The following is a 17,170-nucleotide window of genomic DNA, read 5'->3' on the forward strand; positions in this document are numbered from 1 at the left end:
GGCCCCGAAGACAGAAGAGTGTGGATCCATTTAGAACTGATTACATTCTAGCGCACACATCTGCTTTCTAGTCTCAGTTATCGTCCTCCACAGCTGGCCTTTTCTCCTTTCTTGCTTGTCTCAACATATCATGATGAAGACCAAACCCTGAGATTCAAATGTTCCAGAAACCTGATATATTAGATGTGCTTTGATCATGCCTGGCTACTTCTTGGTCACGTTAATACTGCTGTAAACAAATTCTGTCTTTTTAGTTACAGTGTAAGCCTAACAAGTCCTTCTCTATAGTATGTAACAATGGACTACCTCATTTTTCTCATTCCATACATACACACACATGCACGCACACGCACACGCACACACACAGAGCAAGGGATCATATGAGGACACAGGCAGGGTTCTGTAGCAACATCAGTGAAAACGTGCCAATACCTTTGGAGCTCCAAGTTCTCGATTTATTATGTAAATTGTTTAAGAGGCACATGACTGCGGGCTTCACAACCTCTTATTACCAAAAGGGACTTCAGTAGCTATCATTGTACAGAACTTTCTTACACAACAGTACCTCTGCCACCAGCTGCCCTGTTCACGAGCTAAGCTCTCCTTGATCAGCAGAGGTGGACGACGGCACAGATTCCAAAGAGACAACCAGGGCAGGACAGTTCCTTAATCCTTAGGAAGGAACATAACCCAGAGGGTCAAGCTAGGGGTCAGATCTATAATGAATAAGGCTCCACATTATGTAATCCACTCACTAGGGAAAACGTGAGTATTTCTGAAGATGCCCAGCCAACTGATTTTAAAAAAAAGAAAAAAAAAAAAAAAAAACAAGAATGGACCAAGCACCCCTCTCTCCTCCCATTCCCCTGGCAGATGATGCGGGTTGATGAAGTGGGAGGAATAAGAGGAACAATAACGGTGTAAACAAGAAGAAATAAAATGAAAAAGAAAAATAAACATGAGCTGGATCAGAAAACAAAAAGACAAAACAAGTAGAAATGATCTTGCGATAAGAGCCGTATTATATAATACAGTGCCTCTAGCATGTAAAGCCAGTCTGCACTACAAATCACTTTTCCAGAAAGAATTAAAAGAAGCAGAACGAACACAAAAATCAATTAAGGTCCGGAGAAGGGCTTCATTCCGCCTCAAGGGGCTTGTTCTTATCCAAACACTGACTGACTAATGCAGGTACTGTCAGGCGGCCTTGTAGAGGGTATTTTTTATTATCACTTGAGCTTGTCTGTTCAGAGAGTGGTTTTCCCATTTTAGTTTGCAAGGAAAGGTTAAATGGAAGCAGTAGAATGTTCTTCCACTTTGAAAGAATCCAGTCCATCCCAGTGCTTAAGGCTCCTAGAGCTTCCCGTTGGTGCACCAACTTCCAAGGTGCTCTCCTGGCCACACCAAGGACCAGCACTGGGGTGTGCATGAGACCAAACATCGCCCCTCCTTCCTCCAGGGAGATAACACCACCACCATCCCCACCGTTCCTGTCAGGAACAAGGCCGTCACGGAGAAAACCAGCACTGTGCTTGGCCCACAAGAAGCACAAAATAAATATCCACTTAAGGAATGAGCAGCAAGAAACGTAACTCTGACCCAAAATGATAAAATACCAGAGCCAACGTGCTCCTTGAAGTAACTACAAGGGAGCCATGCAGGCCAGCCTCGCCTCACATAGGACAACTCCCGTGTATGTGTCAAATGAATACTAAAAAGGGATAGCTTTGAAACTTACACAGAAATATAAACATTCTTGGGCACCCTCATGCCAGAGTCACCACTCAACCTCCTGTTCTGAGTAAGTGCTGGTTTTTTGACCAAATTAGGCCTCCTTAGACCTCGAGAGCAGCCCTGGTGCATTTCTAGGAAGGAGAGGAGAAGCGGCTATTTCGGTCTGTCTGCCCATCTGGTCTCTTTGTAGCTGGCTAGCTCAGCGTCTCAGATCACTGTCAGGCCAGTGGATTAGGTGCCTTTGGGCTGATCAGCCGGCCATCCCACCATGACATGGGCCACTCACTGGAGACAGGAGAGACCCAACAAGAAAGTCCCAGGGGGCAGGCACCACCCATCACCATCACACAAGTGCAATTCCAGGCTGTGGGTCCGGAGCATCCTTGTCACTGAAGACGGGGAAAGTACATCAGAACTTGACAGAGGAACAAGCCCCAAACTGTTGTCCCAAAATAAAGAGCTCATATCAACAGAGAATATAAAAATGTTATTTAGAACTTCTGTTCTCAGATGTTTAATACAAAGGAGAGATTGTTGTGCCAGGGAACGAAGTGATCCAATATTCACAAAGCAGGAATTCTCTCACTCCACATTTTGTTTTCGAAACACTTAGGAATACAGCAAGATTTCAAGTTGGGGTAAAGAAGCTACTGCTGGAAGCAAGAGAGCAGATAACTGAAATCTTTCTCAGAAGGACTGAATTCCTTCCAAGAAAACTCTGTGCTCACAGTGAATGTCAACATTTAGCGCATCCAGTGTGGATGGTGAGCCGACCCATCCCCAAATATGTGGAATAGGTAGGGGGTGGGGAGAAATGAGGGCAAAGAGTTTTTAAAGCTCCAGAACATTCTAGTAGCATGGCATGGGAACTCAGGAACCTCAAGTATTTTTTTAAATTAACCCCTTGGGCCCAGGGCTCCAGGCAATGCTAGATTTACTTCCACCGGGATTGCTGCCAGAAAGGAACAAGCAGTGCTCCTTTATTACATATTTTGAAACCTGTTTTGTTACCTGCAGGTGAGTCAGGTGGTCAGAAGGCTTCTTTTATCAAGGTCGGGGCTGGGGGAGCAGGATGGTTGATGACTGACCTTTCTCTCTTGACTGTTCACCAGAGTGAACTTAGAAACAAAACCCCAACCAGAAAGAAAACTCAAGGCTATCAGTATGTTTCTCTTATTTTTATGTCATTGTTTTTACTTTTTCACTGAAAACAGTCACAGCGCTGCTCATCACCCTCTCCTCTTTCCTGGACTGTCAGCTCCTGGAACGCAATGCAATATGGCCACACACCCTGGGCTCTGACACGAGGTTCACCATCTTCATCCTACCTCCACAATCACTATGGCATCAGCGTCAACTTCTCCTCAACTCAACTTCCTCCCCCACGAAACTGGAATAAAGATGCCCATTTTTTACAACGGTTGCAAACGTCAAATGTAAAAAATACAAGAAAAGTGCTCAACGTACAGCAGGTCCTGCCTTTGAGCTCGGGAGTTGTGACTTACTCATCTTTGTATCCCCTACAGCACTTCGCCCACAGTAGGGGCTCATGTTAAATTTAACAAAATAGTAAGATGTCTTATTTCCTCTGTTGTTTTCTCCCTCATAATGTGTCCCGCGCCTCTGCCCTTAAACTCCCTCCCTGGCACTGTACTGGCAGGCTTCGGGTTACTCATGATTCACATCGGATACACCCCACTCTAAAACTCAACACTTGTGCTCCAAGCATTTTTTTATTAACGGTAAGGACAGTGGCGAATTTAAACATGAGATGAGCTTACTGCTTCACTGCATCTCCTACCACTGGAATGTCAAGGAGCTACTGTTAAAATTTAGCGTAGAAAGGAAATATTTAAGGAGGCAAAGGAGAATTAAAGGGTGCGGCAGAGATGAGTCAGGAAATTAAGGCCTAATTCTCAGCTGTTCCTCTAAAGCGCTGCTATCTTACATAACACTAAACATTCTGGAGTTAACATTTATGATAACTAACTAAAATTTTAGTAAATATTAACAGAAGCTGACAATGGAAATTTTTAGGGTGATCATCCACTAAAAACTTACTACTTTGGATTAGCCCTTCCCATTTGGTTGAAGGGAAAGGCGACCAAGTCAAGTGATTTACGTCTCTTACAATCAGTATCTACACCCCAAACCTCTTACTTCTCCCTACTCATTTGGTCACGGTTTTTACTGGGCACCTACTGTGTGGAGTACACTGTTTCAAGTCCCCTCAGAATGTGAACAAGGAAAGGCACCAGCCCGCAGAGATACAGCAATGGGAGATGAGGAGACTGTTGACATGACCACAGGAAGACGTCCGCAGAGCGGAAGGCACAGATGCGAGGGGACCTACAGAGCAGGGGGCTGCAGAGTGGTTCAAAGGCAAGAGCACGGACTCTCGCTGATGACCCATGGAAAGAAACAAAGCTTCAAGATCCGGCAAGGCGCCATGGTCCTCGAGGGGCTGGAAGAACAGATGCCTGGCAAGTGAGGACTCCATGGAGAAGCACCTGTGGCACTCCAGGTGGCTCCAGCCAGAACTCCAGGCCTTTCCCTCTCAAGTCAAAACAAACAGTGAAGCAATCAAAATGAGCACTCATGCGTTTCCAGCAGAGCACTGTCCTAAGGTTGGGGGTGGGGGGGGCGGGGATGATGGCAAGAGGGATGCAAAAGGAAGAGAAGAAAGGGCTTCTGTCCTCCGGCAACTGTTATTGAACTTGGAGAGAAATAATAACACAATAAAGGCAGCTATCAGTAATTAAACAGAAGACATTTTCCTCTGTTCTCGTATTTGATCTTCACAGTAAACCTAGGATGTAGATATTAATAACCCACTTAAACATCCAAGGTTATAGAAATAGAGATGAAACCAGGGCTAAAAGTTAGGTCGGTCCAACTCCAGAATCTGTTTTCCGAGCTATTATACTTGATTGATTCTCTCCCTGAAACAACTTTACCCATACATGCATGCACATGGAGGAGCATTTTATAATCTAGGCGTGGGGCAGGCCAGTCTCACCATGACTCAAACCCCAGAGGCTATAAAAGAAAAAAATGATAAATCTGATTACATGAAAATAAAAATTCTCTGCCTGGGAAAAATACACCATAAACGAAGACAAAAGACAAATGACAAACCAGAGAACTATTTGGAGCATAAATCATAGACAAAGGCTAATTTCATTAATACATAGGGAATGCTTATAAATCAATAAGAGTCAACAAAGCCAAATGAACAGTCAGCTAATATCAAAGAAAATCAAAAGAGTTCGCAAACACATTAAAAGGTACTAAACTTTACTCATAAGAGAAATGCAGACTAAAAGGATTAAGATTGGTGAACATCAAAATGTTTTATTACACACGCGATGGTGAGCGGATGAGGAGAGAGGCACTCTCATAAATTACTAATGAGAGAATAAATGGATACATCCACTAGGAAGACAATCTGGCACTATCCATCAAAATTATAAATGTTCTTCCCCTCTGACCCAAAATTCCAAATCCAGGATTTTATCCTGCAGATAAACACATATGTGTGCAAAACGATGCCTATGGAAAGCCAATCTTTGCAGCAATGTTTGTACCAGCAAAGTTTGAGAGCAATCTAAATATTCAACAAAAGGAGACCGATTAAATAAATTATGGTATATCCCCACGATGGCCTATTATTTAACCATAAAAGAGAAGAGGAAGCTCTTAATCTGTTGATATGGAACAAGCCCCAAGGAATATTACAAAGCAAACAAAGCAAATTAAAAATGGCAAGCAGAACATGCTATCACAAATGTAAAAACAAAATTATATAGTGTATACATATCTACCTGTATGCTCCTCGTGGAAAGATCCATGAGACTGGTAGCAGTAGTTGCTTCCAGGGAGAAGTGAGTGGGATACAAGGGTAGGAGGAAGACTTCCTTGTCATTGTATACTTTGTATCTTTCATATTTAATAATATGTGCTTATATTATTTACTCAAAAAGTTAATTTTATACACACCCACACGCATATGTGAATGGATACATACATATATCTGTATAGACACACACCACATACGAATCCAAATCAAGAGCCAAATAGTGGCGAGAGCTGGCTTCTTGCCCAGCCTTGCAGCCAGCGGGTTAGTGAGAGAAACTACTTCACCAGTCACTCAACCAGGTCTCAGTTTCCTCCTCCAAGAAATGGGGATAATAATCCTTCCTTCCTCCTGAGGTTTTGGGGAGTAAATGAATGAATATATGTAAAGCCCTCAGACCAGCGCCTGGCACACAGTAAATGTACACAGGCTTTTGTTAAATAAATGCCATCTAAGCTGAGATCAGAAAGATCATAGGAATTAGACAAGAAAGAGGGAAGGAGAGGAAAACAGGACCAACTGCTCAGAAGGAAAAGCAAGTGTAAAGGTCAGAGTGTAGGGAAATGCGCTGGTCCACCTGAAGGCAGCCGGCAGTGGCTGGAGGGTAGTCTGTGGGGATGGGGAATGGCAAGAGGTGTGGCTAAAGGAGGGAGCCTGGACCAGTCAAGACGGTTTGTCTGTGGGAGACAGGCAGCAAATGGTGCATTGCAGGCAGGGGAATTCCATGATTGGACAGGCTTTCCTAGAAAGAGTTCTCTGGCAACAGTCTGGAAGACAAGTTGGAGAAAGGCAAAAACTGGGTGGCAGAGAGGCCACTTGGAGGCTTTTGCAGCAACTCAAGGAAGAAAGGATGAGGTTGTGAACTACAACAGTGGCTGAGGGCACGTGGGGGAGGAAGGATTTGGGAGACACAAAGGAGGTGCAATCAACTGGGCTTGTGAGCTGGAGGGGGTTGGGCTGGGAGAGAAGATGGAACCAGGGACACTTCCAGAATTCTGACTTGACGAATTTGGAAGACTACGATGCAACTCACTGAGATAAGGAGTTCAGAAAAAGGAGCCGGTTGGGGTGGAGGGGAGTGATAGGTTAAGTCCCAGATTGGTTGAGGTTCAAAATGTCCCATAGTTAGCTGTAGGTGTCTGACCTTCAGATGAAGGGCTCGGGCTGGAAATACAGCTTTGGGAGCGACTAAACAGATTTTTAATAATTAAATACTCTGAACTACAGTTAAGGCAGCTGCCACCAAATGGCAATGGTCCCTTTGGTTCATTAAGAGACTACTGAGAAGGTATGTTACCTGTGATGCAGGTAAGACTCATGCTCTCTCCCTCCTTCCCTCTCTCCTTCTCTCTCTGTCTCTCTCTTTCCCTTTCTCATTCTTACTTCCTTTTCTCTCTTCCCCCTCTCTTCCTTCCTTCCTAAAAATAGAATAAAAGTCCTCACAAGAGGTTTCCTTAAATGCTTCCCATGAAGCGATCCATTTCTGACCAGTCCCAGCTAACTGGTGGCCATGTCTTTATTTTTTCCAACATTCCTGCCCTCCTTCTGCATCTCTCTTCACAGACAGCAGAAGCCGCTAGAAAGGAGTCACTGCCCTGCAGGTGCATCTCCATGGGAAGTATCCTTGAAGACATTTTTCCATGTGCCTGTCTCAACAGGTGCACTGTCTAGGTGTTTCTCAGAAAGGGCATTCTGTGGTTTTCTCCAGCTGAGGGTTTTCAGCAAAAACAACTCCATTTAAGTCCACCTACCAAAGAGTTTTACTAAGAGACTTTAACCCTGACGTCTAAAAGAGCATACATTTTTCTAGTAAAAGTAAAATCATATTTAAACAAGATTTCTGGAACAATGTAGCCAGGTGAAGTCTGGGGCCAGGATTCAAGAGTTCCAGTTTCATTCTTCACTCACTCACTAAAATGATCCTAAACTTCTCTCAGCTTCTGCTTCCTCACTTGTGAAGTTGGGATTACTGATGGACCATCGCCAAATCTCCTTCTGGCTCTGATTTTGTGAGTCTAGATCTGAGGGAGCATTGAAATCGGCTTCATGACAGTGTAGCATATTTCAACAATTCAAAACTGCCATTAAACATTCAAGGCAACTTCATTTTTGGAGACTGGTTGATTTCCTGACCGGACAGTAGAAATATTCCCATTATACTATTCACAACATTTGTTGCAAGGGTGAGTATATTTATCCCAAAGGGAAATCCCTACGTTCTAATGCAGCAGGTGCTCACTTTTCAGATTTCATACTTGCCAAAGGAGCGACTTCTTTTCCTGAAGAAACCACAGCTAGGGACTCTCAGGGGAGAGAAAATGGCATGCAAGCCCTGGATTACTATTCGGTCTTTAACTCTGTAAATTATAGGCTTGCCTTTTTGAACTGTAAGATAGAAAGTTCAGTCTACCAAGAAATGGACAATGCATTTTCCCACTTGTAGAGATTTTATGTGACTTGTGAGAGCAAGCAAGGAATATGGACTGGGAGACCTAACCCAAACAACAGACCCCCTGCCCACACTCTCTGATAGGGGTCCTTTGATCATCTCGATGAATTCAGTTATTACAGCAAGGCCACAGGCATTATAAATAGCCACAAGCGATTTTCATCTAAAAGTCAACATAAAGAAAAATATCAAGAAGAAGGTGGCCATTTTTATCCAAAAGAACATTTTTTTCATTATGTCTGTCAAAACGTGATTTCTCTAGAATAGAGTACTTTTATTCAAAAGCGACATGTGTCAGAGTTTGATTTAAAATATTGTATCTTAAAAGATATCAGGTAATGTACCTTTAAAAATCAAAGCCTGATGAGATTTGTTCGAAATGCGTTATTTGGAAAAATAATTCCAGTTGAAATCTGATCTCAGCAATATGCCTTTGGTAATCATATAAAGGAGAACATTAGGTATCTTCCAACATTTACAGCATATTTACTGTTAGTAACGCAGCAATATATAAATTAGCTGTCTAATTTACTAGAAATCAGATACAATTTACTAATGTTTTGAAGAGATAGAGGGGAAAATGCACAAATAAGTTTCCATCTTTGAAATTTATGTGTGTACATCTAAGTACAAGTATTTACCTTTTACTTTAAATTGTTCATTACAACCAACAGCAATCAAAACAAGATAAAAGACTAAACTAATAGTATGGCTATTCATACTGCTGGTGGAGCTGTAAACCGCCAACTTCTGTTGGGGACAATTTGACAGAATCAATCAAATGACAAATGCATTCTCTTTTGGTGGCAGCAATTCCATTTCTAAGATTTCTTTCCTATAGATCTGCAAAATAATGTAGTACAAAGCTATTCACTGCATCATTGTCTGTCCCAGAAAAAAGTGGAAATAGCCTAAATTTCTATCAGTAAGGGACTAGTTAATAAGTCGTAGTACATTAACACAATGTAGCTTTAACGAAGAAAAAGGAAGCTCGCTCTTAACTTCCTGATATGCACTGAATTCCAAAATATATTTAAATGAAAAAGCACATATGCAGAACATCAGGTACGTTTGCTACCCTGTGTACCAAAAAGGGGAAGATAAGTATATACACGTACATACGCATACACGTACATACATATATATATATATATATATATATATATATACACCCATATATAGACATACGTGCATGCATACGTATAAATATATACACACCCACAAGACCCTGATAACACAGATTCTGAGGAAGGAAACCTGTGTCTGGGCACAGTAAGAGGGTAGAGACTCTCCCCTGCACATCTTTTGGAACTTCCTGAATTTTGAACCATGTGAACATGTTACCCTATTTAAAAATAAATTAACATAAATTCACAAATGTGAATAATAAATTGCTCATTGGTAAGCAGCAAATACACACCCATGTGTATCACGACAATAAGAACTTGAAAGGCCATATTTTTTAAATACCAAATATTTAGGCCAAGATTGTCGTTTTTAAAAAAGCCACATGATTAAAACTATGGAGAATAAAAAGGAGGTGCTCTTCCTCTTTCCGTTCTCTGGAAGTTCTTATAAAATAATAAATGACATATAACAGTTTGGAGGAAAACCAATTAAAAGGACATAAATCATCATTAACCCCTTCCCCACATGAATAACAGAGAGACACATGTTCTAATTAACACCGAGCAACATTGTGTAAAGAGCAGTTTGCAATGGAAATGAACAGATGGCAAACAAGCATGTGAGGTATGGGGGTGCAAGAAAGAAAACTTGATCTGACATTGAAAACTTCAAGCAACTGAAAGAATTTGTATGTGAATGAAAATTGCTCTAAAAACGCGGGCGAGCTCCTCTCTCCAACTTTCTCTAGTTTTCAGGTGCATCGGGGCTTGCTGTTTTCTGTGTTCAGTCCCCACAAGGCAAGTGTGATTCGAAGGCCCATCCCACTTTCTACATATACAAACACACCCACACACCAACCAACCAGCCACTTCTTTACAACAGAAAGATTTCCTATCCCCAGGCAATGAATGGCTCAGTTATATCAAACCAAGCCAGCGTTTCTGTTCAAAAAAGGTTTTGGATAGCATCTTGAAGTCTGATGTAACAAGAACTGACCTGGAAGTTTATGCTGTAACAACCATCTATTTTTTTTTCCTTTGAAACAGATTTATGACAGGAAGCAGAGAAAGAGACAAAGATCGCAGGGTTGATGAAATCCTCCTGTGATCCACAAGCAGGTACCAAGGGGTTCATGCTTCTGACTTCTCTTTACTTAAAGGCAGACTAGAGAGAACCAGGCGAGAAGGAAGGCATGGTTTCCTCTTGTTTACAAGTTCATCCCATTCTTAGCCTCTTCTCTGTGGAAACAAGGATGCCACAACCAGTGGCAGTTTCATCTGCTGAACCCTCAGCAAAGACCCAGTGACTGACTCCACATGTGGGAGACTTCAGCATAGCTGACAGATTCTATTTTCCTCTGTCCCCATTGAGCCATCCTGGGGAGACAGCCCATTTCAGAAGGGTGCCCTCCCAAAGTCATGATGCAACCCTGAAAAAAAAAATCTGTTCAAAATCCAAAACCAGGATCTGATTTCTGCCAATTCAGAATGACAGAGACTAGTAGCTAAGACATTGTCATTACAGAAGGTAAGTTGAAGTTACACATATTTAACATCAGCAGACACTTCACATTCTCAGGTCTTTTACTGTTTTACCTACGTAACGGTGTTTTAAACGTACATTCTGTAGTGAACAACATTTGGATAAAAAACATAAAACTTCAAAACATCAGATACGGTTCTTGCTCTCCATGCAAAAAAGCAGAAAAGTTCTTTGTTTGATTTTGACACTCCAAATAACTATTCAAAGAGAAAAGGCAGATAGTGGGCTAATCAGATTATCTTTAGCTGCATCAGCAACACTGAAGGCTAAGAATTATAAGTATAAACAATTTGTGCAATCTGAATTTTTAGACTTTAACACTTTAATTCATGTGTTTGAGAAGTATACATATATTACACACATATATACACAGATACACAGCAGATTTATGCATATATTTTATACAAAGCAGACAATTTCCACCACATTGTTATTTGAGGTATTGGGATTCAAACTCAATTCCATTCTCTATCTGAGACAACAGACTCCTCTGGTTTGAAGATATTTTTAAATATAAAAACTAATTATCCTATCTCACTGCCTATAAATTCAATTTCCATTTCTGAGTCTGCTCCTGTTGTATGTCTCTTGGTAGTCCCTTTGCATTATGGCTTGTTTACAACCTAGTCTAAAATCATGGGAAAGACAGGGATCGAATAAAAATAAGCTTCCCAACCTTTTAGGAGGGTTTGGGTACACAGCAACATTTCCATAATGCAAGTCCATTTTCTATGAAAGGATAGTTCTTTTTAAGTGACAAATTTTATTGATAAAATGTAGAGTCTAAATTGGATGCATGAGACTAATGCCGGTGTCAGAATGCTTTCTCTCCGTTAGATTTTCCTGCAAAATCAATCAGCCAATGCACGTGGAGAATGCATCATGCAGACTTTTGCAGACCAGAGCCCAGGGTCCACACTGTGTCAGCCCACTAAGAATTTCCAAGGCCATTCTGGATTAAATCGCAGAGTAGCGGTGTGCAATGTCCAATAAACACTCTCCCTTCTAAACCCTACTAACTCCTTAAAGAGAGACACAAACATGTCAAGGAAAGTGAATTAACAACTACAATTTATACTCACTAGCGGGGGTCATGAAGGTCAAAGGCAAACCAAAGTAAATTGATAATGATAAAGAATTAGAACAGCCTATTAAGAAAAAAACAAAAAAAACCCTTCCAGGCCTTTCTATTCTCTCAGTGTCAGTTATGTGACACTATCTGAAGAACTTCAGAAAGCTCCTCATCAAAAATCTGCCCTTAGATTGCTAGCTCAGCCACCAATTAGCCTTTCAACCTCTGGCGGTCTCTTCAACTCTGTAGACCTTATTTTGCTTATCTATGAAATGAGGGAGTTGAACAAGGTGGCTCTGAGGTTCCTTCCAGCTCTAACCGTCCATGGTTTATGATCAAAGGCTGTGGCCACCCCCTAACTCTGACGCCCCCAAACCTTTTGCTTGACTCATCTCTTCCAAGGCTCTGTCTACACTGTGTTTTCTGGACCCTGCAGCAATGGTAGCAGACGGTATTTTTCAGACCTTCCTGATCAAGATGCTTTCTGTTTCTTGGTTTTATAAGCATGTCAGATCAAATGAGTAGTAAGGAGAGGATAAAAGGAAGAACTAAGATTACTGAGATGATATTTCTTCCTCAAGAAGGAAGAAAAACACATTTGAGAGGAGGAAAAAGCCACTTTCGGGAATTCTCTGGACTTCTTTTTTAAGAAGTGATCTGAGAAGCCATTTTCATACTCTACATCCTCAGTCCCCATTCTTGAAACTCTCATTGTTCTTATTTCCCATCTCCCTCAAGACCAGGAAAGAAACGTATTTTTTCTCTCCATCTTCCGATTTGGACAGATTTGAACCATTCCTTCATGCCTATCATTTCATGCCCTGATTTCTGAACTTCCCAGTAAACTTTGATTACGCTCATCTACCATGGCAGTTAACCTTTGGTAAAGGTATTTTAAATAACGCTTTTCCCACACTGGATATCCACAAAGGTCAATATTTGAATTCTTCCCACCTTTATTTTTGAAGCAACAAAGTTTTCTTCAACCTGCCACATCTGAGTGACTGCACCATGTGGAGCCCCCAGGGATTTCTGCCACCGGCCCCACCTTCCCCTAGACAATGAAATTTTTAGGCGCTTGGCTGAATCCAGGTATTTGTCAGCCTAATTGGTAAATCTAAATAAAGCTTAAACTTTTAAACAGAAAATTCAAAGTCCAGCTATGCCCAAGTTGGAAAGAGCATAGTCTTGCTATTACTACATTTTAGGACTCAAACGTTCGTTCACCAGCACACTTAAGAACAGAAACAGATTCTGCCTTCCTAAGTCTGTGTGTGGTCCCGGAGGAAGAATTGATTCAGCAACTATGGTCTACACATTCACTCTTCTGCTCCAATATCTTTTTTCTCAAAAAACCTGGAAATAATCTTTGATGGCCAAAGATTCAGTGACCTGAAGACCAGTGAGATACTGAGGCCACGTTAAATAACATTAGATTTCACTAAAACACACACACACCAACAATAATAACGAACTTAACTCCTGCCACACCTTCACCTAAGTAGGGCAAGTTACAAGGGAACTACCCTTACTGTCCTTCTCCTCGACATCCCTAAACCCATCAGGAGCCACAGGATGGAAGAGAACTTGGAGTCTGCCTTTCTATTCTGGTGCTGAATATGATATAGCCCTGACTCTTTTCTTAAACACACTTTGAGGGTAACCTCTGAGTTTCATAACTAAAGGAGTTTCATTGTTGTTGAAAAATAAAGGATTTGCTTAAGTAGTTTCATATGTAAACAGCCTCACTCGGAGCAGTGTGCGTACTACATCATGTGCAGTTTTCTCTTATTGTTCGCAGTTTCCAGTTTAGGATTTATCCAATTATCTATCTATTGTCTGGCAGGCCTGGCACGGGGGATTCCAGTTACAGGAAATGCTTCTGTGATCGCAGGCCCAAAGCAAACCCTAGAGCAGATGGCAGCATATCCAAGAGGGATGCGGATGCGCTGGAGGGGGTGAGGCCTGGAGGGAGAGGCCGCTTGGCAAGACAACCCAAGTGTGAAGTTCAACTACAAAGCTACTTCTAACTACTTTGCGTAGATCTGTAAAAACAGCTTAGGGGTGTGTATGGTGGGGGGCAGTGACGCTGTTGAAATCTGCTTGAGGTGACAGCCAACACCTGTACTTGTAAACAGCCTGGGGCACAGTCAGAGGACAGCAGGGGGATGTCACAGTTGCAGTGGAGAGCAAAGTGCTGCTGAGATGCTTACAGAGGCCCTCCGATGGTGATTTAGATAGCTCTGAGGCAGACAGACAGACTTCTAGGCAGGGAAGACAGGGCTCAGCTCAGCACCCCTGCAGCCCACTCTTGCAGGAGCAAGTTCTTGGTGAGAGACACTGAAACATCAGTCTCCACTTTATTCATTTACGGTAAGATTTACGGTAAGAGATTTCTTTAAAACATAACTCAGGTCACATCCCTTCCCAACTCAAAACTGGCCACTGGCTTCCCATCACACACAAAATAAAATCCAAAATCCTTGCACGGCTCTACTAGGCCCTACGGTGGTTCCGATGGGAGCAGAACCGTCCCCAGGGGCATTCGATAAACCCATGGGGACTGTTTGTGTGGTCACACGACAATTAAGGGTCATTCATGGTGTTTCAGGGGTGGGATCCAGACAGGCTGGACAACCTGAAATGCATGGGATGGTCCAACACAACCAAGAAATGTCCTACGTCCCCTGTGAATGTCCAGTGTCCGCTGGACATTCCTTCAGGTAAAAACCTATGGTCATTTTACATGTCAACATAAAGGGTTTTCTCCATGATTTTCATAAACACTGAATTTCTAGGAATGCACTAGGGGATGATGTACTTTGTTCTGTTTAGAACTTTCTTAAGAAGTATTTGCCACTTCAGAAATACCACATCACTAAAGGCAACACTGGTTGCCATTGAGTTGACAATGTGACATCTGCAGCCGTTGGCCTTGATTGCTGCCACATTCCCAGCTTCCCAGTGATCCTACCTAGGGGGCAAAACATATGACCACACCATGAAGACTTCCAATGTAGCCATGCACACACAGACATGCTGAAATACTCATTTTATTATAATTGACTCTTTTTTTGTATATATTACGGTTAAGGCATTGTATTGATGGTCTGTAATTATGTGGGTAGATAGGTTGTATTTTCTACAAATTTCATGGCAGGAGAGTAACAGGAGTGTGACTAAATATCTGTTATGAAAAGCGAGGTCTGGGTCTGGCAAGAGCTGCTCCCCCCAGCCTGCTCCCCACCCCTCTCCTGCCCACTCTCAGCCTCCTCTTCACTCCTCTTTGAAGGGGCCCAGCTCCTGCCCTGGGCCTTCCACCTGGCCTCTCTCTGGAAGACAAGTCTCTCAGACATGCACAAGGTCACCAACCTCTTTCCACCCTCCCCTTACCCTCCTTTTTCTTTCTTTAGAATTTACTACTACTCGATGTTAAATTTTTTATTTACTTGTTTATTGACTTTCTCTGCTACTAGAATTAAGCTCTATGAGACCAAGGACTTGTCTCTCTTGTTCCCTAGCACCAGGAACAGTGCCTGACACATAAAAGGTGCTTATTAACATGTGTTGATAAATAGAGGAACAAACAGACAAACAGACAAACTCAAGTTTGGTCTGATAAAAGGGCTCAGCTGCCCTGGGAACCAGCAAGCTCTCCCATAACCACAGCTGCAAAATGTGCTCTTTCTTCCACTGCTGTTTCTCAGGCCGTATCCTTTGCCCAGGAAAGAGCAATAAAGGGGAAAGATGCCAGGGAGGAGGAGGAAGGGAAATTTTTAAATAACCATCTTTTCAGGGCGAGCTGTGTGGACTCTAACACCGGTGTCCCCCTCATCTGGGGACATCTGTCCTTCTTCTCTACTCACTGTACAGAAACACACCGTGGAGGCAAATATTCGATTCTCAAAGGCAAATTCCCTCAGAAAATAATAAAAAGTTGTTTCTTCTACAACTCCATACCCAACAAATGCCACTCAAAAAACAAAACAGATATTTTAGAATCGCTAAATCCTGGCTGGTGATGGCCAAAAGGTGTCCTCTCTTATTCTTTTCTTGGTTTTTGGTTTTATCATGCTGCTGTTCCCACCCTGACCACCCCTCTTCCTTGAAAGGAATTTTATTCAGAAATTATCAGGAAGAAATGCTATTCAAATCAAAATCCCAATAGGTATTTTTGTGGAACTTGATAAAGTGACTCTAAAAGGGAAGGCCAAACGGCCAGATAGAGCCAGGATACACTTGAGGAAAAGAAAACAAGGCAAAGAACTTATTCTACTGGATGTCAAGACTTAGAAAGCGGTAATAAGTAAGACAGTGTGGCCTTGGTACAGGTGTAGGCAAACAGACCAATGGTATAGAATGGGGAGCGCGTAATCAGACCCCCACATATACAGACACATAATTTTTGAAAATTCTAATTGCAGAGCTCTAGAAAAAAGATATTTTCCCCCAGTAAATGGGGCTGAGTTGATTGGATATGCATGTGGGAAAAAAGAAAACTTTGCCCTCCCAGCTCAAAACATTCCCATAACTCAATTCCAGGTGCCTTATATAAATGTAAATGTGAATGGCAAAACAATACAACTTTTAGAAGTTAATATGAGAGAAAAATCTTCACGACCTTGGGATAGGAGAGATTTTCAAGAAGATACAATAAGCAGTAACCATAAAGGAAAAGGATGATAAGTAACGCTACATCAAAATTAACAACTTTGTTTCATCAAAAGATTCTGCTAAGAGAGTAAAACGGCAATCTAGAGTGGGAGAAGATACGTGCAACACATATGACTAATGAAGGGTGCAGTCCAGAAGAGAAAGAACTCCTACAAATCCCTGAGAAAAGGGCAGGCAACAGAGGCAAAAAAATGAGCAAGAGACATAAATGGGCATGTCATAAAAGATGATGACCAATAAATATATGAAAAGCAATCAGTGATCAATAATTAGTAATCAGAGGAATGCAAATGCCCCACCCACAATATGATACCATTATGAACACACCAGAAGGGCTAAAATAAAGAGACTTGACCATTCTAAATTTGGAGTGTATGCAAAATATCAGGAACTCTCATACACAGTTGATGGGAGTGTAAATTGATACAACCATTTTGGAAAACCATTTGGCATGACATCTACAACAATTCCACTACTCGGTATGTTCCCAACAGAACTGTGGTCTACACAGACAATGGAATATTACTCAGCCTTAAAAAGGAAGGAAGTTCTGACACATGCTACATCATGGACGCACCTTGAAGATATTATGCTAAGTGAAATAAAGCCAGACACAAATATGATTCCACTTACATGAGGTACCTAGAGTAGTCAAATTCACAGAGAGAGAAAGTAGAATGGCCGTTGCCAGGGGCTGAGGAGGAGGGGAGAACGT

General features: G+C 41.9%; 1 protein-coding gene across 2 annotated transcripts in view; it reads right to left on the reverse strand.

The window, feature by feature from the left end:
• Positions 1–17,170, reverse strand: part of BCL2 (BCL2 apoptosis regulator) — a 173,690-nt gene that overhangs the window by 119,022 nt on the left and 37,498 nt on the right. The window lies entirely within an intron of this gene.

Source organism: Equus przewalskii, chromosome 7 (genome assembly GCF_037783145.1).
Source record: "Equus przewalskii isolate Varuska chromosome 7, EquPr2, whole genome shotgun sequence".
NCBI lineage: Eukaryota > Metazoa > Chordata > Mammalia > Perissodactyla > Equidae > Equus > Equus przewalskii.